The 27,241-nt window shown below is 39.4% G+C and overlaps 1 long non-coding RNA gene across 1 annotated transcript in view; it reads left to right on the top strand.

Annotated features, from left to right (window-relative positions):
• The first annotated feature begins 8,810 nt into the window (after window positions 1-8,810).
• The window catches only part of LOC116550128, a 36,729-nt gene continuing 18,298 nt past the window's right edge, over window positions 8,811-27,241 (top strand). Inside the window, exon 1 of the long non-coding RNA XR_004268240.1 lies at window positions 8,811-10,418. This is a non-coding gene — a long non-coding RNA (uncharacterized LOC116550128). The remainder of the gene's footprint in view (window positions 10,419-27,241) is intronic.

Below are 27,241 nucleotides of genomic sequence, written 5' to 3'. Positions count from 1 at the left end.
AGGACAGCAGTTTTATATGGTTCCCCTTAAGACCATTTTCTCCCTTGTTTGGTAAGAGTTAGCTGGGCTCCAACATGTGGATGCAAGAGAGGTAATTCCCCTTGGCTTCCCCCACCATCTCTGTGTCAACAAGGAAGGGAGGAGGCTCAGAGCCTGCTTGTCTCTCACTTAGCTTAGTAAGAGCAGACGGAACATGCTGATGTGTCAAGGGGTTCATTTTATGGACAAATATATTGGTTTGGATTTTTTGTAATGTCACAACTTTTCAATAGCTCATCATTTTATTATTACTTCCCCTTTTTTTTCCTTCGTTCCTGCGCAGTTTATCAACCTCTGTACATTTAGAAGGCAACCAAAATCATGCTTTTAAGAAGTTTCTAACAATGAGCATATGACTTTAGTCACTCTAAAGCTTCCCTCTGATAGTGTCAGGAGGAGTTTTCCTTTTAGTCAAAGCTAATGAAAATAAGAAGTGGTGGGAGCTGGGCAAATGTAATTTGTGAACATCCAAGAATTCTTTCATGATTTCATAACAGCAAAGGCGTTATGTCTTGTGTTCTGAACACAGGGTTCTGTTCTTCTGAGAAGGTAGCCCATTACGTATGGGTCTGTGGGCCCCGGAGTGACTCTGGGAGAAGGTGAGGAGTCATGGGTGCTCAGCATCGAGAGAGGAATAAGGAAAGCATAATTTCTGTGCGTGTCTCTGTTACTGGGATCCATGCCACAGCATATCTGCTGGGATTCTCTGCCTGTGACAATAATAAAATACTAGATCAGGAAGTGACCTTAAAAATAATCTAGGACAACAGTTGATGACACTTGCAAATCAGATAAAAATGATGGATTCCATCCCCAGAAAAGATTCTTATGTTCAATTTTAGAAGGTAATTGTAGCTGAGGTGTGGACCACAGGTTAAGAAACCTTGACTTAAGAGTCCTGTCACCTTATTTTACACATGGGAAAACTGAGAACCAGGGAGATGGAGCGACTAGCCCAGATTATAAAACTTCCATTGTAAATTGGGAAGAAACTAAAACCCAGCTTAATGATTCCATGTATAGTTCTCCTTTATCTTTTCTTAAATATCAGATTACCTGCATTACTCTCGTCCCCTTTGTTACATGCAGAACTCCATGAAATCAAACTGAAGGAGGAGGTAGAAGGTGACAGAAGGGAAGTATGTGACATTCCCCACTTCTAAGTTATGCAACCAGGAAACACAGGCAGAGCCTGTACCAACAGCAGTAATGAACTCAGTCGACTTGCTGAAAAACATTTCAGTTATTATAAACAAAAATACTACATCATTCATGTTTTCAGTTGTTTTAGGCAAAACAAATCATTCCTGTTTTTCAATTCAATCAATCAGCTCATGCTATATTGCATCTTATTCTCCTTGTTTTTATATGCTTACCAGCATATAAAAACATGCTTTTTATATATGCTTTTGTTTATTTTCTGCAAGAAACTAGCTGAATCAAAGGTAAGCATTTAAGGAAATTATTTTGTTGACAACATTACATATTTACTGAATCTCATCTTTGTCCTGGCACTATCCCTGCCTGGTGGGTTTATAGACAGAAATGTCACAGATTTGGAAGGCTTTTCAATGCAGAGATTACAATAGATTAAATCCTTGTCTAACTGGTTTTGCTTTTTCAGCCTTAGATGATAGTGAGACGGAGAGGAAAGATGGGAATATAATTCATGGGCTAAAGCTTGTTTCTTATCACACAGTCAACATGTCATTGGCAGAAGGTGGAACAGTCATGCCTGACCCTTTGCTGCTTCTTCTATAGGAGAACTTTGTGAGAAGCCAGAAATCCCTCACGGCTCACCTCGTCACTGGCTCTGTAAGTGATCTGGGATAAAGGAGGCCTCAGAGTCCCCCAGCTGTAAAATAGGAAAATAAAATATGCCCATCTGGAACATTTACACAGAGATCAATAAAAGCCTTCTTCTCCCAAAACAAACAAAACAAAACAAACTTCAGGGGTAGCCACGGAGGGTAGGAGAAGTCACACCATTTATTATGAGACCATGTTTCAGCCTCGCATTTTTCCTTCAGGCTCACGGTGAGATACAGCTCATTCTGCAGCCAACGTTGTCTCTTGTTTGCGAGTGCCTCAAGCAGCATTTCCCTGACTTATGGCTGTTGTATATCACCTTCATTAACTTTGCTGGAATCGTTTTCTTTCTTTAAATTGATTCAGCCTTTAAAAAAAATTTTTAAGTAAATTTTTAAATGATAAATAAAATTAATATTGCTCATCCTAGGTGGTGGGTGATGATAAAAATAAATATATTAAAATAAAAATGATTGTGTACATCTAATATCATGTCGCAGGCAGAGTATTGTGCCTTCCTTTGAGATACCTGGTCTTACAGGTCCCAGAAACTGAGATGTGAGTCCAAACTTGAGGACAGAGTGATGACATGGAAATCTATGAATGTGACGTGATGGGGTGGTTTTATCTCTAGGTGCAAATCAGGGAGAGGATAATGAAGAAAACTGTTGGGCTCACACTTCAAAAACTGATGACACTGTGTAGGCTCCTTAGCAGCTTCACAAGGACCTGCTGAGCTGCCCCACACCCCACACACCCCCACTGGGGCTTGAATTTGCTGTGAAGGTATCCGCACAGCCTTTTCTAGTTCTGCCCAGCCCTTTTTTTCCTTTTCCACATAACTTGGTCTCCTGGCTTGGGTTCCATCTGTACCTTTGTCTCCAGCCAGGTGGTTTCCTTTTGGCCGCTGTCACTCAGCATGCTGATTGCTGCCTTGGCCCTTGTTGCTTGGCCTTTCTCTCTTGAAGGACCTGGGGCTTGAGCTGCTAATTTGATAAGGCAAGCCCTTGTCTTTTTATAGCATCTCTCCTTGCCATTCCCTGATTCCGTTAATATCCCATCAGCGAAGTGCAGTTGTTGCTCTTCCCCTCCCACTTCTCGGTGTGAAGCGGTGACGCAGTTAACAGGAGCAGGGGCTCAGGGCTCCTCTGGCTCTGCGTGCACTTCCAGGACTCAGTGTGTGCCCGAGTTAGAGAAACCTGTACAGTGTGTTCCTGGAGGGACTTTAATACAGGGAGGCTTTTGCTATTTTCTGCACAGACAGATGAGGAGCTCTATGTTTGGAAAAGAGGCTTGGAAAAAGAAAAACCAGAATGAACAGCCTTTTCCTGTTGACTTAGACGCCCTAGGTGGCCGGGCAAGTCCCTGACCTGCTGGGAGGCCTCAGTTTCCTCTTGTGTGAGTGAAGTGGATGGAAAGGAATGGGAGCCCGTGAGCCTTCTCACTTTTTTTTTTTTTTTTTTTTTATGCTGGCTCTTCCCAGCTGAAACCAGCATCCTCCTGGTTCTGATCTGGACAGCCTCCTGGAGTCAATTGGGGCCAGGAACCAGGTCCAAAGCTGAGCCTCCTCTTTTCTGTTGCTGGAGGTTAGCTGTGGGTAGGGATCTGGACTGCTCAAGCTTCTGTGGTGAGACCTGTGTGGAGCAACAGGGTGGGCAAGGGTGTACTCAGCACAGTGATCCCCCGTGGGGGCTGCTGGAAAGGGTGTCTGTTCCAACTGAAGGCAGGATAAGAAAGAACAGGCTGAAGCTCTGCTAAGCTGTGTGGCCCTGGATGTAACCCTTGGCCTCTCTAAGCTTCATTTATTCTCATTTTAAAAATACATGCAAAGGGGTACAGTGAAGCTTCAACTGGAGTGAGCAGCAGGTCCCTTCCAACATCAACGTTCTTTGATTTCATGATTCTGAGACTCTATATTTAAAAAACGATTTTATGGGCCTCAGACCTCACTTCAATACCCATTCCATACACTCCTCACTGTTAGCAAATTTGTACCTACTTTGTTCAGAAAATTGAGTTGTACTGGGGCTGGAGATTCTTTGTAATACTCAGGTGCAGGAAATGTCATATAGCACAGCTTTGTTGTTGTTGTTGTTCATTGTTAATTCAAGTTTTAAATTCTCCTTCCAGAGTGTGGCCAGGGTCAGTAGCAGTCATTATTGGTGGTCCTGCTCTCCAGGGGCAGTCAGGCATCCTTGGAGGATTGCTCAGTGCAGAAGATTCTAGGAGAGACCCCTTTTCTCCAGCCTATCACAGTCACTGCTTAGTTGTTTATTGTCTGGGCCAGAAAGGTCCATTTAATGGCTGGAGGTTGTATTCCTAAGCCTGCCCACCCACCTCCATCCTTAGTGCAACTTGGGTGCGGTGGCCTGAATCCCACGACTGGGAAACTCAAGACCTTTCATATCCATAAGCCACCCCATCAGAGGTCCTGCTGTCTTCAGGGAACTGTATTGGAAGGGCCTGGCTTTCAGCCTTGTGCACAACTTGCTACCACTGGCCCCTTTCTCTTTTCCAGATAAGTCACCACCATGGTCCTGTCATTCACTTCCTTCAACTACAATGCCACTTCCTCAGGTATGAATATAGCCACACAGTAGGCATAGTAGTGACTATTTGTAGAATCCCAATTGAATAACCACTTCAATCAAAACCTGGGTTGGAGCTGCTACCTCAGTGTCCCAGAAACTCATTTTTCACCCAGAAGCGCAAAAGTGATCCTCACCCTTGGAGGCAAGATCAGGAGCTCACAATACAAAGGCCTTGTTCACTCACTGGAGACTCTGCTACAGTATAAATGCAATATTAAAAATGATATCTCGATCCATTATCCTGCTAAAGAGGCAAATAGCACGAGCTCTTTCCATTTCTTGCCTCCCCCATTCCTACAAACAGAGCTCCACTCACACCCTGGATTATCTTTCTGCAGTTTCAGAAGATGCAGTGTCTCCTTTTGTTCCAGGCTGACTCCAGCTACACATGCCAAGAGCAGGCTCCACAGCCATCCTCCCTCTTGAAACATCCACCTTTCCTCTTGCAGGGGTGCGTTCTCTTCAGACTACAAACTTACTCATCTCCTTCCCATTCATTAAAAAAGAAATCTACCTTTGATCCCCATGTCCTCTTAGTAATGTCCTATCTCTTCTTCTATTTCATCCAAACATCTTTAAAGAGTTACCTATATTCAATGTGCACATGACCACTTCACGGGCCATTCACCCTGTACCCCCTGCAATCTGGCTTCTGCTTTTGATAAAGCCACCCATATTCTAGCTGGAAAATCCAGTGGACAGTTTCCAATCTTTTTCTCACTGTATGTTTCTGAGGCATTTGACCATGTTGCTTGTGTGCACCACTCACCGTCCATGATAGTCATGTTATACTCTCAGTTGGCCTCATTTGTTTCTGTTCTTTCTCAACCGTGGGCCCCTCTCCCTCCACCCACCACCTACACGCCGGGGTTACCCACCTGTCTGTTTTAGCCTAGTGCTCTTCTCATTACTGATACTCTTCTTGGACGGATTTTTCTACACTCAGGATTTCAGCTACCACCTGTATGGTAATGACTCTCTAATTTAATCTCCGTCACCAATTTCTCCCCCAATCTTTAGGCTCACCAATTCCATCACCTGCTAGGCAGCTTTGCTTGGGCATTCTTCAGACATTTCAGATTCAATTGCTCAAAAGCTACACATATTGCTTCCCTCTAACCTAAACCTCTATTTTTCGTGTTACCTTCTCTTTGCCCAGTGACAAAAGTTATCAAATGTCTACCTTGACTTTTCTCTTCTCCTCCCTCCTTTTATCCAACTGATCATTACATCCTGATGGATTCCCCTCCTATGCATTTCTCAAACCCACCCCCTCAACTCCACTCCACCACCGCTACCCTATCTCAAATGCATCTCCTCTTACCTGGACCAATATGGCAGTCTCCCAACTGGCTTCCCGGTTTCTAGACTTGGCCTGCTCCATTCTCTCTCCAGAGCTACCTGAATGATTCATATATAAAACACTAATCTGACCCAGTCCCTCTCTTGCTAAAGCCATTCTGAATGTACACGAGGAAATTCAACCTCCTCTGCTGTGCCTGCCTCTTGTCTGTCTCTTAAACCTCAGCTCCTAACACCTGTTACCTCCTAGTTTGACTCCAACTCTCAACAGACAGTAGTTCTCCGCAAACCTCTGTTCTCTCACTGTTCTCTTTGCTTCCTCTTTTACTAGCAAATACGTCTTACTTCAGCGTGTTAGGTTAGTATTATAAGGGAAGTTTCAAGTTCATTTTATATTAAATATTAGCGCCTTCATGCTTAGCGAGGGAGGGAAACGGAGAAAAAGCCCATAGCTAAATTCACATTTAAGTGGCGCTCTTTTCCAGCACAGCCAAAGATTGTACTGGGCCTGAGAAAATTGTGTGCCCTGTTTGATTCAAAGCTGTTAGAAAGCATGCCAAACATTTTAGGTTTTTACTCCCAGAGTTGTTGTAAACCCGGCAGAACCTGTCTGTTATGAAGAGTGCACTGCCCTCTAGAGGTTCCCATTGGGAGGAGCACATCAAATCCATAGTGTTAAGGCATTCTGCAGTTTCTTGTGAAGTGTTACTGCAGACCTTTACTATTACTGTTCTTTGTCACAAACATGCTTTTCGAGATATCTAATTCTGAGTCACACATTTTTAATTTACTTTGGGAATAGCATTTTGGGGTAAAGCACGTGATGGACCTCAAAACACTCAATTTGGAGTCAGGAGACATGACTTTTAGTTCCAGTTCTTCCTTTAATATCTGAGAACTTTAATTTCACGTCTGTTAATCATGTAGTAGAAGATCACACTTCAAAACTGTGAATCACTAGAAAGCATATTTTGGGAGTAAAACTGCGAAGAGTTTCATAAATTCAGTAAATATTTAATATGCAAGATCCTAGGATAAGAGCTGTTTTGCAGAAGTTAGGAGTTTACATTCGATCTTTACAATGTTAGATGAGAAGTTTTTTTAAAAAAGTCACTTGGGAAACATTCAGGCTTGCAATTTAAGTGGACGAATTTAACCCTGATGCCATGGAACCGTGAAGATGAAACTGAGCTAAAACAAAACAAAACTTACTTTGATTCCAAGAGTCTTCCAACATGAGAGTGGAAATGAGTCATAACCACACACACACACAAATGCGCGCGCACACACACACACACACACACACACACACTTTAATATGCCATTAAGCTCTGATGCAAACCCCATTTAGCCTGCTTTTTCCTTCCTATTTTCAATCAAGAAAGAAAAAAAGGAAGTCTTTCATTTAATGGTAAGAACCAACTATGGTCTTTATATATTTGCATAATAGTGACTAATTATAGGTAAAATTATATTTTACGTACTTTATTATCTTACCATGTCAATTGACATCCAACTTCATAGTATACTGAAGAAAGGAAAAAATACTAGGACACCATTTATGTTTGTAGTAACACTGGGAGTAAGATGCCGCAAAGCCCAGGACACAGTTCTGGGAAACACGATATCTGAATTCCTGTGATTCCATCCATGTTTGGAGGGATCTGGGGACACCAGGTGGATCTTCTGTAATGCAGGTAGCCACATCTGTGCACCATGGTGATGATGCTCACTTCTGTGGAGTTCAGTGTTGATGTCTTCTTTGGTATCTGCTTCCTCCAAGTTCAAAGCTGGCCTGCTGTGCTGGGAATCCAGCAACCTGAACCTTTTTCTTCATTACAGATCTAGTCAGCTTTTGACCTGGTTTCTGATATCAAATCAATCGTTTTACTTCTCTCTTCATTAGTTTACTGTCTGTGTCTTTACAAAGTCCTCTGGGCATTAGCAAAGACGTGAACCTAAGCGAATACCTCAAACATTTTGAACACATATAAAACATTAGTACTCGAAATTTTTCTTATGCTTCTACAGCTAAGAAAAACTTTTCATTTTTTATGTCTTAGCCTAGTCTACCCAGCATTCCTTGATGGAGGCAGAGCTAGGATGAAAGTCTCGAAATGAGAAATGAAAGGAGTAAATAGACTTGAGTTTACTAACAGTGTCCATGTTTTCATTCCTGAAAGTTATGACACAACAATTGTTAGACCATAATCATTAAGAAATTATTGGCATCATCTTCTCATAGGCCGAAACATTCAACTAATAAACAAAACACCAGACCTATTTTTATTCTACTCTCATATTTCAAATGCATTTATGCACTTCAAATTTCGGTTTCAAATGTTGTTAAGGTAAGACTCTGCATAGCTCTTTGACTTCTGACTTAATGCTAGATGCCACCTTATGCTGTTTTACTTCTGCTTTCTTCATGCTTTGCTTCATTCATTATCCTATTCTTTCCTTCCTTCTTCTTTGTAATCCTTGTTTATGTATTATTAGAACTTGTAAATTTCACTGGGTAGTGGTTACAATACAGGTAACTCATAAGGCCTAACAGGTATATTTAAATAATAGAAATATTGAACACTGAGTCTGGAGTGGGAAAAGCTGATCACATCACTTCTCCCCAAACAACATTGCTGTGAGATTTAGTCTAAAGAGATTCACTTTTCAACAAGTAGAAATGTGTTTTGTGGATAGCTTGCTGCTCGTTCCAAAGTATTTTATAATTCTCTTTCTGGAGGTAAACCCCTGGAAAGCGGGTGCTTGGTGAGCAATGGACACCCTGCCCGGAGGCCACAGGTTCTCGGAAATGCTGCAGAACATCCTGTTCCTGGGAGCCCTTTTGCCTGGTTGTTTGTGCTCTAGAGACTTGGCTTCTGGTGTTCTTGCTCAGACCTTTGGACTTTGGCAAGGCTACTTCTCATGTTTCTGTGTGCTCTGTGTGCCATTCTGGCTCTGTAGGTGGTTTGGCTTTTTGTGTTGTGACAGTGGAGGCTGCTTGGAGTGAGCTCCCAGGCACTGGCTCATGGGCACGCTGCTACATTTCAGTAACAGCAACAGAGCCTGCATTTGACTGGGAAATAATAACTATTACTGGAAGAAAAAAGTAGCAAAACATTATTTCCTAATATGTGCGAACATAATGAGGAGCCAGGTCTCCAGCTTTAAGGGTGATTATTATCGTTTTTGGCTATTGCCACTTACCAACGCTAAGTACTTTAGCTGTGTAACTTGATTTGAATAGCATCGCCAGAAGAGCACCATCAAAGCCTTTTGATAAGATGCTACCAAGAAAATATGATAATATATAACCCCAAGAAAATTATTTTATCATCTTGGTATATCTATAAAAATAGAACCAAATAAAAAAACAGTATAAATAATAAAAATCTTCCTCGCTGGGGTTTTGTGAAGGATACCAACTAGCACTCATGAAGTATTGTGAGTTTCCTGGAAGGAAGGCCTTTTGTAAGTTCAAGGTATTGCTATTCACTAGTCATTGGCCATAACATTGCACATGATAGATGGGAAATGGGAGAGTGGGAGAGTTAAGTAATTAAGCTAAAATCACCCAGTGAACTGGGGAAAACCCAAAAGTATAAAGAGATCTAAATCTGTTCATTGGAGGAATGCAGACATATCTGGACAAAGCCCCAGAGTTTAAGTGACAAGAACACCTAACAAAACTTGAAGTCCTAGGCATGTAGCCAAATAATACAAATATCCTTGTTAAATGCAGGTGTATCCACACCAGTCAGTCCTTGTCCTTGGAGGAGAGCTAAGGTGGGTCCTGCTGAGGACAGAGACTCTTCTGTTTGATTTGCAGGTATAGCCAGTAGTTGACCCTCTGAGCCCAACGCTGCAGAGAACACAGTGAACCTAGTAAACTGAGTGTGGCTGTCTCCCCAGGGCGGCTCTCTGAGAATTCCTCCTAGGTCCCTGATAGAGATAGGTAGATGGGTTATAGGCGGAAAGAGACAAAGTGCCTTGAACTCTGTGGGTTAGAATCCTGTCTTCAACTCCTAGACACTTAAAAAAAAAGTCTTGCCTGCACTCATGGCCTTTCAACCAGGAATGCATAACAGAAAGACTTTATGGTAATCAAATGGGAAAGACGGGGCAAGAGTTTTTAAGCAGTCAGTGTTAAGAGAAAAAAGGAAAGCCATGTCTGTGTTGTCTAACTCAAGGTTATATTTTGTAGCACCTAATGGCAACTATTAAACAAGGACGTACTCTTATCTAATTTGCGCTGTTGTCTTCCCAGGATCTGGAACATTTTCTGCAAGAGTCCACCTTTATCTCTAGAAGCCTCTGGCAAACAGTCCCTTTCAGCTCAGGTCCTTTTGTAGAAAGAACTTGATGCTGAAAGCAACTCGCCCCTTCTGCCCTCAGCCCCGCTCTCCCACCTACCCTCCCCACCGTGGTTAACTTGTTTTTCATCTTTGTTCTGAGTCGCTCTAGGCTGGTTCAATTTTTATTTCTGTTAACTTTTAATGAGTTAGTAATTCAATGATCCTGGCTTTGAATCTTTGGAACTGCAGGTTGTTAGTAAGGATTGAATCAGCTTGTTGGCTCCTAATGGACTCTGAAATTCAGTAACATTCACAGTGTGTTTGTTCATTCCGTTGACTGCCCAGTCCCAGTAGGAACAATGACCAACAGAGAAGAATCCAGGTAAATCCTCTTTGCTTGCCTAAGAGCTGTTGTTGTTCACTCCAGTTGTATAACCTCTTCTCATTGAAACATCACCTTTCAAAGGAGGAAGTTACTCCCCACTTTATCACTTAATTGACTTTATAAGGAAATTCCACATCTTCCTAACTAGACAGCATGTAAGATTTGCTCCAAGCTCTACACAGTATATGCTATGACCATTTTCCATTTGGAATTTAACTTACATTACAGCTGTAAGTCTATATGCCAAACATGATGCTCGTTACTAAATGAATGATAATGGACACAAATGAAATAGTCTGTAATTCATATTCAAAATCTGCCATTGCTATGTTTGTCTAAGGAAGCTTCAGTGAGTATACTTGAGATGCATATGAAATGAGGAAAACAATTAACAGAAATAGTCCAGTAGAGAAATTCTGATCCTAGGACTAATAAAACTAGATTTTCTTAAATTCAAATGCCTGTAAGATTATATGCAGATGGATAGTCTGTGTCCAGCACGTCAACAGTCATGATTCTCAGAGGGAATTATTTGCACTTTAATTGTTCTTAGCAATGGAGAGCTGTGTCTTCTTGTCTGCTTGTCATATAGAAAATATAACTTACCATACATTTAATTCAAGCTGTTATCTTTAAAAACGTTATTCTAGAAATCTTGATCACAATCTCCTTTCATTCCTGCCCACTCCCATCCCCCGCAACCTCCATCCCACCCCTCCACCCTGCTCTGTTTTGGTTTGTTGTTTTGGTTTTTACAAATCGATGTATAACTCATTAAGGCTCAAGATACTATGCTTGAAACCTGAAAGCCAGCATGAAGGTCAAATTAGAAATAACAATTTTCTTTTGAATTTGAAGTCTCATTAGTGTAAGTGCCAGGATAACAACCCACAGTCTTCTTAATATAGTGGCTCCCATTATATGCTGTATCCTTAAACCACCTCTATTATCACTTTCTGCGTGTTTTTCTTTCAAATGGTGCTTGTTTCACTTAAATAAACTTACGTTAGATTAAACTTTCAGATAATGACTTCAAGTAGAAAACCAGTATCTTCTGTCACAATAAATGATATCCAGGAAGAGAAATAATGGTGAAAACAAGAAAATATTATTGAATTCTAGCTAGAAACATGAGCCTACCAAGGCACTGGGCCTAAATCTTTCTCTCCTTTTGTTAAATGTTAAAGATGTGTTGAATACACTAATGGAGACTTTCTCTAGACATTATGATGAGTACAGGGAAGTTTGAAGAGAACTTTCTCACAGTGTGATTTAGCGGATTTAATACCTTCTCCCAACCAAAAATTACCTTTACCTTAGAAAACAATGCCTTGATAAAACCAACTCAAATCCCCTAAGTTTAACAAGTGTTGGTGGTAATGTACAACCCTCCATGTGAGACCAAGCTGAACCTATGGCTCTATTACCCAAGATTCTTCTTCCTCACTAATTCTCACTAATATATAGTGGCTGCCACCACCACCACCACGATGCCCCTGGACATTCTGGCTCAAGCAAATGCAGGCCTCCTTCCTTAATTCCTCTGGGAACACCTGGGAAGAGCCTGGACTTCATAGAGAAATAGGGTTATAAAAAGGAAATAAGCAGAAAAACCTAACTCATATGCTTTTTCGTTGTTGGTTAGGACTTTTTTGAGGCAATGGTTCTTCAACTTTTAGCATGTATTGAAATCAGCTGGGAGCTTGTTAAAACACTGAGTGCTGGGCCCACCCCCACACTTCCCAATTCTGCAGGGCTGAATTGGGGCCTGAGAATCTACATTTTGAAAAAGTGCCTAGGTGAGGCTGGGCCTGCTGATCTGGAAGCCACAATTGGAGAACCTCTGTCCTTAGGAGAACCTTTGCTGCCTGGCTTCTTCTGCTTACCTGCCTTTAAGCCAGGTCCATATTTCAGGTCTATTTGGAGACTTGTCAAGGGACCCTAATTATGAATGGAAAGGCAGCTAGTCCCATACATAAGATTGAATCGAATTCTCTCTTTTTCTTGCAAGCTAGCATAGATTGGCTCTTCCCTCATAGCTATCCATATGACTCCTTCTCATTCAGATCTCCCAACCATGTCTCCTCAATTCTAAGTGGTATATTTCTGACATTTTCACATCTCTGAAAATGGGATGTGTCTCACAATCATGCTGCAAACACCCTGAGCCTGCGGGAATTCTGTTGTACTTGTTCACAGTATCATTGCTTTCACTGAGTTATGTGCATTTTTGGTACTGCATAAGTTGATTTCATTGCCATTTAAAATGTCTTTAAAATTATGATGCTGTAATTGAGCATTGAGACAAAAAGTTATTGTGTATGAAGAAAGGCGTGGGAGTAGGGCAATGAAGCTTACATTTGGTATTGAAGGAAATATTTTGTTTCTAGAAGAATGATCACAATTTCATATTTTTAAAAAGAGCCATAATGGTTTTATTTTAAAACAGCAACATGTACAATACACCCATACACAGTTTGCAATTATTAGCATGATGTTGAAAGTCTTTAACCTCACTAAAAAAAAAAAGACATTTATAGATTTTTTAAATTCTTCTAGGCAGTACACAAGAGAAAAAATTTGAAGATCTCAGCTGTAGATTGCAATTTCCCAAGTGGATCTCACAATATGGGCACCTAGACAAAACAAATTCTTTAACCAAAGAGAGGAAAATGAGAAAGTAGCACAACTTATTGATTTTTAAATAAAACGATGTTAAATGTTTTCAGTTTAAAGTTTTGTTCTATATTCTGAAATTAAGGTACTTTCTACTTTTTTGTGGGGTTGGGAGGAGTTTAGTTTGAAATTAATGATGTTAATATATAATGTGCTTTTTTTTTTATTTCTACATTGCCTTTGAAAGCAACAACTATGTGCTTTATGGGGCCTGCATAAGGAGGCTACCTATATGTTGATGAAGCTGAGTTTCATTTTGCTACTGAGAAACACACAAAAGCATGGCATATAACTTTCTAAGCATTGCAGCTGAAAGCAGAAGAAATTGCCAGATCCTGCTAATTTATGAAGTGCATTTCAAAGCCACTGAACTTACATTTTAGGCACTGCAGCACAATTTAATTGGCATTATTTTTCTTAGTGGTCCAGAAAATAATGGTGTGAATACAAATGTTGCTGTCTTCAACTTGATCAAACACTGTATTTAAAATTGTACCTCTTCCTGCTGATCTACTTTATCCTGCTTTACTGCACTATATAATTCACCAATTTACTCTAAATTTACCATCAGTGTCCTTCAGCTGGAATATGAGCTCCATGAAGGCAAACATCTTTGTTTATTCATCCTAGGGTCAAGATAAACCAATGTTCAATGCATATGTGTTGAATGAATTAATGACTGAAGGAATTAGACTGTAACCCCTACCGGAATGTAATTTTACACTTACCCTTGTGACCTTGATAAAACTAATGGCCCTAACTTTGTCAGGCTGACAGCTTTACGGCAAATATACATTTTGGGTGTGTAGAAGACTGGCCAATGGACAATATCAAAGACTAATACCACAAGCCGTAAAGCAATAATGAAGAGTGACATGATAGTTTCTAGTGATGACTGCGTATGTATAGGAGGGAAGTGGGCATTGGGACGAGGAAGGAATCAAGGATTATTCTCTTACAGCCACACATATAGTCAAATGTGTGGAATGAATGGATGAGTAAATGCAATGTTTGTCAATTTCTTCAAATATGGTTTTTTTCTCTTGTACTAATAGTCATGTCTTTTAAGTGGTAATCTCATTACCTCTCCAAGACCAAGCAAGACATCAATTGAATGGTGTGAGAAGCAAATTCATGCATTAACTTAATCATGGAAGCCAGCAGTGGCTCATGTGCCATGCAAAGAACTCAGATTCAAAAGAATGAGAATCAGGTAGCAGGTCGAGTAAATATTCCCACAATCAGACCTTGACCTAGTGAGAAATTAAACATACTCTACTTTTCCTTTAGTCTTCATTTATTTTTGCGTAAGTTTGTGGGGATGTATTGGCTTAATTTGCTTCTGACAATTGTATTTCTTCTTGGGAAAAATGAAACAGGTGACTAATACCTACCAGGTGCACGGTAGGTAGGCAGAGGTGAATGGAAGCAGAGCCAACACATTTTCTGTGCCAAGTAAAATTCCCCAGGCTGAATTACATTTCAAATTTGTTTGCATTTGTTCTTTCATTATCACTTACACAAACAGAGCTGAAATACCAGATGGCTAAGTACAGAATATCATGATTTAATGACTTGTAGACACAAGGGGTCAGCATTTGAACACAGATGATTTGGTTAAAGTCTTGCCTGGTTCCCTTCTGCTGCTCTGTTCTGGCTTGATGTGCTTATCTGTATGAGGATAGAAAATTTGTATTTTGCAAATTGCTTTCTTTTCCAATTTAGAATTTTGAGATCTCTCTTTTAGATGGAATCAGTCTGTTGTCGTCATGGGTGATGATATCTAGCAATGAGTCTTACCAGTCTCGCTGGCCCCAATGGTTTCAGCAAACTTCAGTGACCTCCAGATATACGCTAATTTACCTCTTCTCAAAAAAACTCCTTAACTTGAAGAGTCCTTAATCTATGCTTGCTTAATAAAGGTATTGGGTGATACAATATTTTACGGATGCAAATCTGCCAAAAACAGGATACATGGTTAGAGAGATTGTTTCTTGATTCTGAGCTTAATCTGAGCTTTTGACATACATTAGGCTCCATTATAATTGCTCTATCGCTGATCTGTTCTTTCACTTGCTACTCCTAACTCAGTGCAAATCCATGCTACAGTATCTCTTAAGAACTATATAATTCCCATAATTAAAAATTATTACTTACAGTAAAACTCACTTTTTTGGGTGCACAGTTCCTTAGTTGGGTGTTACTGGCCCAGGATCTCATGAGGCTCCACTTGAGATATCAGCCAGAGCTGCTCTCCCATCTGAAGGCTAACTAAGGGAGAATCCACATTTGTTCGTGTGGCTATAGGTGGGATTCAGTTCCTCATGGACTGTTGGACTGGGGACTTCAGTTCCCTGCTAACTCTTGCTGGATGCTTGCCTCAGTTTCTTGTCATGTCTCCATAGGACAGAGTGACCCACATGACACAGCTTGTTTCCATGAAGGTGAGAAAGTGAGAGACTGAGAGCAAGATGAATGTGAGGGTGTTTTTGTAACACATGTAGAAGTGACAGCGCATCATGTTTGTTGTATTCTATTTATTGGAAGAAAAAGTAGAAAGGATTACATAACAGTGTGAACACCAGAAGGTAAGGATTATTCGGGACCATTTTAGAGATTGTTACCATAAAGGCTGTCACAATGGTCCAATTGAGAAATGATGGAGTTTGAATTTGGGTGGTGTCAGCAGGCTGACATCCCCCCATTGCAAAATATGAGTGACATTTAGAAATATAGAATTAGTTAAACATGGTAGTTGATTGGCTATGATAGATAAAGGAATAACAAATTTAAAAGAAGACTCCAGATTTCAGGCTTGAGCTCCTGAGTAGATGGCAGTACTATTCACAAATAATGATACCCTGCAGGAAGGGAGAGATGGTGACTAGTTTTGGATATATTATCTTGCAGATACCTGTGCGGTATCTAATTTGAATATCAGGCCAGGGGTTAGATATTCAGGTTTGGAGCTCATTAGAAAGTTGTGGATCAGATGATAGATTTGGCTTTTGTCACTATAGAGATTACAATTGAAGCCTGTCTTAGGTCCAGTTTCTAGGAGCATAAGTTTCCCAAATGACAAGTGAGTTAGTAGGAATGAAATGAATGGACTATTTCTATTTCTACCTCTTGGCTCCTGTATTCATATATTCTACCATTGGATTCTACCATTGGATACACAGTACCACATAATGACCATTGATATAAGGTATATACTACATCCTAAAAATACACCCAAACCTCATAATGTATCGTCTCTAAGCTGGCACCTCAGTTGTGACTTTAAGAGACTGTTCCAATCTCTGCCAGAATAGCAATGTCTGGGATATACAGTATGTGGGAATTGGTGGATTCCATACTCATGTACCAGCTCTGTGACCCCCCTCTGTCATAAGTTGGCTTCTTGGTCTGATACAATATTATTCAGGATTCCATGTCAGTAAATCAAGTACTCTGTGAATCTTTGAATAGCAGGTGCGAATTGAGGCACTGCGGGCAGAAAGGCAAACCTATACCCAGAAAACATGCTATTCCTGGATAAGACAAATCATTTCCCTTTTCATGGTAGTAAGGAATTATTTACAACTAAATGGTGTCTTCTTGAGAGATGGTAGCATACTGGTAATCTTTCAGACAGGTTTCAGCAGTGACAGTAACTAGATCAGCATTGGTGGGAGACCCTTCCACTGTGTTCACACAGAGCCTCCATTTGAATATCCACGACTATTCTTCGAGGAGGCCCAATGTGCCAGCCCTGATGTGGCCAGGAAAACCTGACATTTACCAGTTAAGTTATCCTGTCCAACCAGTTTTGTAGAGCCCCTTCTCCAGTGAAGGGGCTCTACAAATTATTAATGTCCATCTCCCGATGGACATTAATGCATGATACACAGTTTTTCCTTTCCTATAGGTCCATGAACGTGTTTCTACTCCAGATCTCTTTGTTCCCAATTTTCTAATCCAAATGTTACGATTCCAAATGTTCCATTCTGCACTGCTCAGAAGTCCATGAGAGCAGCTTCCTTCAAGCCACTCTCTTCACACAAAGTGGATGACCAGGTGCACTGCTGTTCAAAGCTGGGACCTCTATAGGTGGGGATGTCATGCAGCAGCAGTCTATTTTTGTTTGTACTAGCATGCCAAGCTGGTCTATTTGTGAATCAGACCTTGGTTTCTTTCTCTCCTTCATCTGTACTGGGTCCTCAGTTATTATATAGAACAATTTTGGCATAACCACATCTTAGGCCTTTAAATCTCCTCCTTAGAACTCTGGTGAAACTACTCTGGTATCTCCACCTCATTAAATGTGAGTCAGACTTATCACCCCATATCAAATTCCTAAGAGTCATCCCAGCAATGGAATAGGACCAATTCTAAAGCCCACAGGAAGTCCTCTGAAGGGCAATTGGGAGCAAAAGTGAACTAAAACTATGGAAGGGACACAGAAACTGGTAAAGATGATTTGAAGAGAGTTGTGCAGCCACTAATTGTGTCTACTACAAAGTTATAAGGGTGGATGATGTGGAGAGAGGGTGAAGTGAGAAGAACACAGTACTTAAGACAGAGCCCTCTCTACAAAACCCCAATAGTTAATGATTAATAGAGAAAGTATTGCCTACAAATAAGAAAGAAATTGAGTTGCAAAAGATGATGCCAGACAGTGTTTTAAGGAAAGGATTATTCTACTGAACTGGCAGATGCTGAGTCATTAAGTAAGCTGAAAGTTCAAATGCATTCGTTGGATGTAGTATCATGGAGGTCAGTGATGACCAAGGGCAGTATCAGTGGGATGGTGGGCCCAGGAGCCAGATTTATAGTGAAGAGTGGGAGGAAAGTAAATAAAGCCAAATAAAGAAAGGTACCAGAAGAAGGAAGGGAAGAAATAGGATGATGGATGAAGAGGACTATAGGATTAAGGTAATATTTTATTCTACTCTTTGTTTATTTTGATTTTAAGTTTGGAGAGACATGAATAATGCCAGTTTGAAGGAGGTTTGAGAGAGAAGGAGAGGAAGAGAGAGGGAGAGATAGAGAGAGAGAAATTTGTTGGTGCCAGATTCCTAAGGAGAAGACTCTAGGGGAAAAGATTCTAAGTCCAGATGAAGCACTTGCTTTTGATGGTAAGGAACAATCTTCACATTGGAACAGAAAGGTGGAGAAAATGATAGTTTTGGGATCTGGTGGTGGGAATTTGAAGCTATATAGTTCCAATCAGATGGTTTATTTTCCCCCAGTAGAAGATGGTCATTTGCTGAGAGTCCATGTGTTGGAGAAAGTAAGAGGATTGAGGATGGCAGACAATGTCTGAAAGAAAGGACAGACGGTGTACAGAAGTGGCAGGTGATAACAGCCGTGAGGAAGATGACTGTAAGGCTAGCTCAGCACGCCCAGCATTTACAGAAGGTGGAAAATACTTGTCTGGAACATGAACCCACTTCCAACCCTGAGGTTCTTAGGGAATTGGGAAATATGACACTTCTATTAAAAGGGCTGTAAAGAAAGTGGTATTCCACATGGGAAGTTAGGGTTAGTTATGAGCAGAAAGTGCAAGGAAGATACTTTTGAGAATGCAGAAGAATTGTTTATCATAGGGCTGGGGTTTCTGAACAGTAAAGTGAGGATTTTGGGAGTTTGGGAAGGATTTGGACATTAAGTCAGGAAGGAGAATACACAGAAATACACAGACCAACAAAATATTCTACAATTTTTAACCTGTGAAGGTGTATTGAAAAATAAAGACTGAAAAGTAGATTGACGTGTAGTTGTTGAGGAAAGGGTGTGCTTAGGAACTGGCCATCATTCTGTAAGTGACAGGGAGCCAGTAAACTCCTTTCTGTTGGTGTAATTTTCACCATCAGGACTGAGCTTTAGTAAAATAGCTGCCATGTGGAAGTTGGAATGGAGAGAGAGAGAAATTGGAGGCAAGAAGGAAAAAAATAAGCTAGTGCAGTGGCTTAGGTTAGAAATAATATGAGTCTAATCTACACAAATAACCAGGAATAGAAACGTGGTGATGGAGTAAACTGGATAAATGACATACCCTTGATTGGCAATCAACTAAACTGCTTGATGTGTCAAATTATACTGGAAAGGTCACAATTCCTGACCTCATGTTTGTAAACCAAAAAGTGTCGGAGACAGGTCTCAATCAATTTAGAAAGTTTATTTTGCCAAGGTTAACGACGTGTGTTCAGGAGGCAAGTCTGTGGTTTCTCCAAAGATAATTTTAGGAGCTTCAGTATTTAAAGGGAAAGTGCAAATATTGGGGAATGAGAAATAAATTGTTAGAAGGTATGGGTAGATAAGAGACAAACAGTTCCACTGTTTTGAGTCTTTGATCAGTCTTTCACCAAATATGCCATTTACATGTGAGAAGGAGGTAGAGGAATAGTCACTTATGCCTTCATCTAGCTCAGTGCATCTGCATTTTACATCAGAGGAAGCATTTAGATATACATTTGTCTCAGGTGAGCAGAGGGAGGACACAATTCTGTCCTTTGTCACCCACCTGTGAAGATAAGCTATCAATTTATATTGTCAGGGTAAAATTCAACAGAACTGTTTTAGGGTAAAGCTCTTGGAGCCCACAAAGAACTTCCTAGTGGGCAAATTGTAAGGGACATAGGGGATGTATGTAGCTTTTTTATCTTTGTAGCTGTCTTATTTAGAAATAAAGTTGGCAGGTTTGTTTAACACAATTCCCAGCTTGACTTTTTCCTTCGGCTTAGTGATTTTGGGGTCCTGAGATTTATTTTCCTTTCGCATGTTTTTCACTATTCCCACTCCAACCTCATCCTTCCCCATGTGCCCCCAAATATCTTTCTGAGCCATAGAGAATTAATGTTAAAAGGAACAGCACATTTCCTGACATCCATAAAACTAGGGAAGAGGAATAGAACACAATTGCATAATTATCATTGCACAATCACAACCGGAACTGATTCTTCCAGCTTGAAAATGGCTCTTGGGTTCCCCTGGTGACATTTTCAGACCTTCATTATAAGTGAAGAACCTTGGTAACCATGTCATACATTTTTCCATGGCCTGAAACATGTCCATTTAATGAGATGATGACCTTTATTTATCTACAAAATGTGAAACCATTAGCTGTTAACCAAACATACAGAGCGAGGTTGAGACAGTAACTTGGGACTTTGAATCTCAGAATTTAGATTCTTTTCTAAACAACATTTGGACAAAGTGAACAAAAATTTTTTCTATTACTAGGGATTTTGATATAAAAACACATACATCATAACTCCATAGTTGAGTGTGTATAATAGATTGTGTAACTCTTTACTAATATTCAGTGCCCCACCTGTAAGAAAAATTTTTATTTATCTGACCCTTAGGTTTGGCCCTGTGACTTGCTGTGGCCAAAAAGATATAATGGCAGTGACATGCATGTCCTCTTCCTGTGGAAGTTTAAGAACCAGTGCATTTTTTTTTGGCCATATTGTCTCTACACATTGCCTTAGCAATGGGTAATTTAGATTGCATCCACTCTCTCAGGCTAGGTCTCTGGGTGAGAACAAAGTGACAGGAAGCAGAGCCCTCAACTGACACACGAGGGAAATGTATTATAAGCAAGAAATAAACTTTGCTGCTTTAGGCCACAGAGATGTAGGGTGGTTTGTTATCACAGTATAATCAAGCTATCTCAATTTGTTAAGGGTATATGTCTACTGCACACCTGTATTGCATATCTAGAATAATTTTTACAAGAAAGAAATACTGAGGGGAAAGGTAGTGTGGGTGTAATGAGAAAAAACTGGTAGAAAACAGTCTTTAAATTGTCACTAGAAATTGGGGAAAAGCTCACTGTTCTTTTTTGTTTAACTATATACTGCTATAAAAATGATCAAATATTTTGTTTTAAGTGTTTAGGGATGGTGAAGGTAGAGATATTGGAAGTGCGAAATAATAAATGTAGAAAGAAAGGGAAAGTTCTCCAGATTTTCTAAAAGCCTCAAAGGAAAGTTAACTAATAGAAATGCCTCTAACTGCAGAGACCAGAATAACAGTTGAGTGAGTATTTTTGTGACTCCTTGACTGGAATTAGCCTCTAAGTGTGTACCTCACCATGCAATCACATCTTAGAGGACCATTCCAACACTTAGAATATTGGAGAGGTCTATCAGATCTGTTCATAGTGTGCTAGCCAAAGACTGGCTAGAACTCAAGAAAGTTCATGAAGAGCCTTTCTCCAAGGTGCTTAAGACCTTATCATGTCAATACATGTCTTTTTAGTTAGAAAGAATTTGTTCTGTGTCTCTTGTTGTGTTCTTCAAAGTGCAATGTGTAATGTGAATTAAACAGTCTGATGAGAAAAAAGTCTACCAAGAGAATAAAATCAGGACCTTAACTTTAGTGTTACTTTGAAAAAAGTAAGCAAGAGTTATTTCACCTGATTCATGAAATTTGTCTATTTTTCATTATTTTGCACATGTGTTTGTGGAAGAGGCTCCAAGAAACTGGACATAATGTAATTGACTAGCAATGTACCAGGCAACTGTTTCCAGGGATTTCAGAGGGTTTTAAAAATTTTGTTGCTTGAGAAACTTGGCATCCATGATTCAGTGCCATAGATCTGGTATCAGCTTTTTCTCTATGTAGGAAGTATTTGTTTCCATAAACAGGGGTAACAACATTCCTTTTAACGCAATTATCAGAATAGAATAAATCTGCATAAAGGAACCAACATCTTGGTAAGAAGCACTTAGGTTTTCTGAATAGCTATGCAGTTAATGTGGTTTGGTTCTGTGTCCCCACCCAAATCTTATCTCAAACTGTAATCCCCACATGTCAGGGGAGGGACCTGGTGAGAGGTGATTGGATGATGGGAGGGGATTTTCCCCATGTTTTTCTCTTAATAGTGAGTGAGTTCTCATGAGATCTGATGATTTAAAAGTGTGACACTTCCCCGTTTGCTCTCTTTCTCTCCTGCCGCCATGTAAAACGTGCTTGCTTCCCCTTCACCTTCTGCAATGATTGTTAAGTTTCCTGAGGCCTCCTCAGTCATGCAGAACTGTAAGTCAATTAAACCTGTTTTCGTTATAAATTACTCAGTGTCAGGTAGTTCTTTATAGCTGTGTAAAAGTGAACTAAACAGCAGTCTTACAGAGACATGGTCAGGATTTGCTGACAATACCAGAAAGAGGCAAAAACTTACAAATACTGATTGATAAAAAAAAATCAATACTTGAAGACTTATTTTTGAACAAGCACATAAACAAAAACCAAGACTTAGTTTATTATTATCTATAAAAGCAGGTGAACAATAACCATACTGTTTAGATGGGGAGATAGGGAAGTGAAAAAAAAAAAACCCAAATTTTATCTTCAGCTTAGCTAGGACAGCACTCCAGATGTGTGTATATAATTTGCCTACTAATCACTTCCACTTAGATGTTTAAGTGGCATCTAAACTTATATGACCCAATTGCACTCTTGTTCTTCCTCGTTCCTTATCCTGCTGTGATGGTTAACTTTATGTGTCAACTTGACTGGGTTGCAGAATGCACAGATCACTGGTAAAACATTGTTTCTGGGTGTGTGCATGAGGGTGTTTCCAGAAGAGATTATAATTTGAATCTGTAGACTAAATAAAGAGAATCCACCCTCACCAATGTGAGTGCACATCATCCAGTCTTTTGAGGGCCTGAATAGAACAAAAGGATAGAGGAAGGATAAATTCACTCTTATCTGGAGGTGTGATTTTCATCTCCCTTTGCCCTTGGATAGCAGTGCTTCTGGCTCTCAGGCCTTTGACTTTTAGGACTTAACACTATTACTCTCCTTCCCCTACCCAAGCCTTTCAGCCTCAGACTGAATAACATTATCAACTTTCCTGGTTCTCCAGCTTTGCAAACAGCATATTGAGAATCATCTCAAACTCCATAATCGCATGAGCCACTTCTCATAATAAATCCCTTCTTCTCTATCTATCTCTATCTCCTCTCTATCTCTATCATCTATGCATATATCTCCTATTGGTTCTATTTCTCTGGAGAACATTGACTCATGCCTGCTTTTCTTATAGTCTTCCACACTTCAGGATATTGAAACTTCATCCTTCTAGCTTCTTAGGCCAAAAACCTTGTAGTCATGTTTGATTCTCTTCTTTCTCTCATATTCCTCGTTCAATACATTGGTAAACTCAGTCAGCTTTATTTTAAATATATATCAAGAATGTGACCACTTACCACTACCTCCATTGTTATCACTAAACCATCACCAGTCTCCTGAACCAAGCAAGAACCCCTGCTCATTTCCCCCTGCCCAATCTTGTCCTCTTAGTGATTCTTTTTCACAAAAGGACTGACAGCATTTTTAAAAATTTTCTAAACATAATTTTAAAGTATTTTTTTAAAATAAAGCACACATACACATAAACAGTTACATAATTTCACAAGGTTGTTACTACAATAGCAGCCATTATCACCCTCACCACTCCATCTATGTAGGGTCTCAGAGGCAGCTATTTTGAACTCCAACTGACTGTATTAGCCGCATTTCATTAAATCAACGATGCCAGTGATTCTATGATGCAACAACTGCTGCCAGTAAAACTATGGTACACGGTGAGCTGAAACATATCCTGATTATGGAGATGTTGAAATGTAAAAAAAAAAAAAAAAAAAAAAAAGTGTGTCTCAGAATTGATAAAATATGGTATTTTCATTTCTTTGAATAACATGCTTATATATGTGTGTATATGTATATTTACACATGCTTTTGTACCTATAGACGATATATATTATGTATATTGTGTATAATGTAAATTATATAATGTTAATGTAATATATGTTAGGCATATTATTAAGATTACATATACTTATGTATATATTTCTTTATTCTTGAGCTTAGGCATTAAATGTTAACTTCCCATTATGGAAGATGAAGGTCTACTATGCTTTTATTTATTTATTTATTTATTTATTTATTTATTTATTAATCAAACATCTAATTTATTTTTTATTTTTTCTTAAAATTTTTTTATATTACATTTTCAATATCAGAATATTTTTAGACACTAAAATATATTTTGATCATTTCAGATTTCCAAAATTTTACCAATATCTCTGGATGATTCTCTTTTCATTCTTTATAAATCTTTTTTTATTATTATTATACTTTAAGTTCTGGGATACATGTGCAGAATGTGCAGGTTTGTTACATAGGTATACACATGCCATGGTGGTTTGCTGCATCCGTCAACCCGTCATCTACATTGGATATTTATCCTAATGCTATCCCTCCCCTACTCCCTCACCCCGCAACAGGCCCCAGTGTGTGATGTTCCCCTCCCTGTGTCCATGTGTTCTTATCGTTCAACTCCCACTTATGAGTGAGAACATACAGTGTTTGGTTTTCTCTTCCTTTGTTAGTTTGCTGTGAATGATGGTTTCCATCTTCATCCATGTCCCTGCAAAGGACATGAGCTCATCCTTTTTTATGGCTGCATAGTATTCCGTTGTGTATATGTGCCACATTCTCTTTATCCACTGTATCATTGATGGACATTTGGGTTGGTTCCAAGTCTATGCTATTGTGAACAGTGCCACAGTAAACATACATGTGCATGTGTCTTTATAGTAGAATAATCATTTGGGTATATGCCCAGTAATGGGATTGCTGGGTCAAATGATATTTTGGTTCTAGATCCTTGAGGAATCATCACACTGTCTTCCACAATGGTTAAACTAATTTACACTCCCACCAACAGTGTAAAAGTGTTTCTATTTCTTCACATCTTCTCCAGCATCTGTTGTTTCCTGACTTTTTAATAATCACCATTCTAACTGGCATGAGATGGTATCTCATTGTGGTTTTGATTTGCATTTCTCTAATGATCAGTGATGAAGAGCTTTTTTTCATGTTTGTTGGCCACATACACGTCTTCTTTTCAGAAGTGTCTGTTCATATCCTTTGCCCAGTTTTTGATGGGGTTTTTTCTTGTAAATTTGTTTAAGTTCCTTCTAGATTCTGATAGTAACCCTTTGTCAGATGAATAGATTGCAGAAATTTTCTCCCATTCTGTAGTTTTCCTGTTCACTATAATGATAGTTTCTTTTGCTGTGGAGAAGCTGTTTAGTTTAATTGGATACCATTTGTCAATTTTGGCTCTTCTTGCCATTGCTTTTGGTGTTTTAGTCATGAAGCCTTTGCCCATGACTATGTCCTGAATGGTATTACCTAGGTTTTCTTCTAGGGTTTTTGTGGTGTTAGGTCTTATGTTTAAGCCTTTAATCCATCTTGAGTTAATTTTTGTATTAGGTGTAAAGAAGTGGTCCAGTTTCAATTTTCTGCATATGGCTAGCCAGTTTTCCCAACACCATTTATTAAATAGGGAATCCTTTCTCCATTGCTTGTTTTTTGTCAGGTTTGTCAAAGAACAGATGGTTGTAGATGTGTGGCATTATTTCTGAGGCCTCTGTCTGTTCCATTGGTTCATATATCTGTTTTGGTACCAGTACCATGCTGTTTTGATTATTGTAGACTTGTAGTATAGTTTGAAATCAGGTAGCTTGATGCCTCCAGCTTTGATCTTTTTGCATAGGATTGTCATGGCTATATGGGCTCTGTTTTGGTTCCATATGAAATTTGAAGTAGTTTTTTCTAATTCTGTGAAGAAAGTCAATGGTAGCTCGATGGGGATAGCGTTGAATCTATAAAATACTTTGGGCAATATGCCATTTTCATGATACTGATTCTTCCTATCATTGAAAATAAAATGTTTTCCCATTTATTTGTGTCCTCTCTTATTTCCTTGAGCAGTGGTTTGTAGTTCTCCTTGAAGAGGACCTTCACATCCCTTGTAAGTTGTATTCCTAGGTATTTTATTCACTTTGTAACAATTGTGAATGGGGCTTCACTTATGATTTGGCTCTCTGTTTGTCTATTATTGGTGTATAGGAATGCTTGAGATTTTTGCACATTGATTTTGTATCCTGAGACTTTGCTGAAGTTGCTTATCAGCTGAAGGAGATTTTGGGCTGAGACAATGGAGTCTTCTAAATATACAATCATGTCATCTGCAAACAGAGACAATTTTACTTTCTCCCTTCCTATTTGAACACCCTTTATTTCTTTATCTTGCCTGATTGCCCTGGCCAGAACTTTCTATACTATGTTGAATAGGAGTGGTGAGAGAGGACATCCTTGTCTCGTGCAAGTTTTCAAAGGGAATGTCTCTAGTTTTTGTCCATTCAGTATTATATTTGCTGTAGATATGTCATAAATAGCTCTTATTATTTTGAGATACCTACCTAGTTTATTGAGAGTTTTTAGCATGAAGAGGCACTGAATGCTATCGAAGACCTTTCCTGCATCTATTGAGATAATCACATGGTTTTTGTCATTGGTTCTGTTTATGTGATGGATTACGTTTATTGATTTGCATATGTTGAACCAGCCTTGCATCCCATGGATGAAGCTGACTAGATCGTGGTGGAAAAGATTTTTGATGTGCTGCTGGATTCAGTTTGCCAGTATTTTATTGAGGATTTTCACATCAATATTCCTCAGGGATATTGGCCTGAAATTTTGATTTTTTGTTCTGTCTTTGCCAGATTTTGGTATAAGAATGATGCTGGCCTCATAAAATGAGTTAGGGAGGAGTCCTTCTTTTTCTATTGTTTGGAATAGTTTCAGAAGGAATGGTACCATCTCCTCTTTGTACCTCTGGTAAAAGTTGGCTGTGAATCATCTGGTCCTGGGCTTTTCTTGGTTGGTAGGCTATAAATTACTGCCTCAATTTCAGAACTTGTTATTGGTCTATTCAGGGATTCTAGTTCTTCTTGGTTTACTCTTGAGGGGGTTTATGTTTCCAGGAAGTTATCCATTTCTTCTAGCTTTTCTAGTCTATTTGCATAGAGGTGTTTATAGTATTCTCTGATGATAGTTTGTATTTCTACAGAATCAATGGTGATATCCCCTTTATCATTTTTTAATTGTGTTTATTTGATTCTTCTCTCTTTTATTCTTTATTAGTCTGGCTAGCATTCTATCTATTTTGTTGATCTTTTCAAAAAACCAGCTCCTGGATTTATTGATTTTTTTGAAGGGTTTTTTGTGTCTCTATCTCCTTCATTCTGCTCCAATCTTAGTTATTTCTTGTCTTCTGCCAGCTTTTGAATATG

This window comes from Sapajus apella, unplaced genomic scaffold (assembly GCF_009761245.1).
Source record: "Sapajus apella isolate SASKATOON/1434 unplaced genomic scaffold, GSC_monkey_1.0 scaffold1, whole genome shotgun sequence".
Lineage (NCBI taxonomy): Eukaryota > Metazoa > Chordata > Mammalia > Primates > Cebidae > Sapajus > Sapajus apella.
The sequence above is the reverse complement of the archived record's forward strand: the minus strand, read 5'-3'. Positions and strand labels throughout refer to the sequence as shown.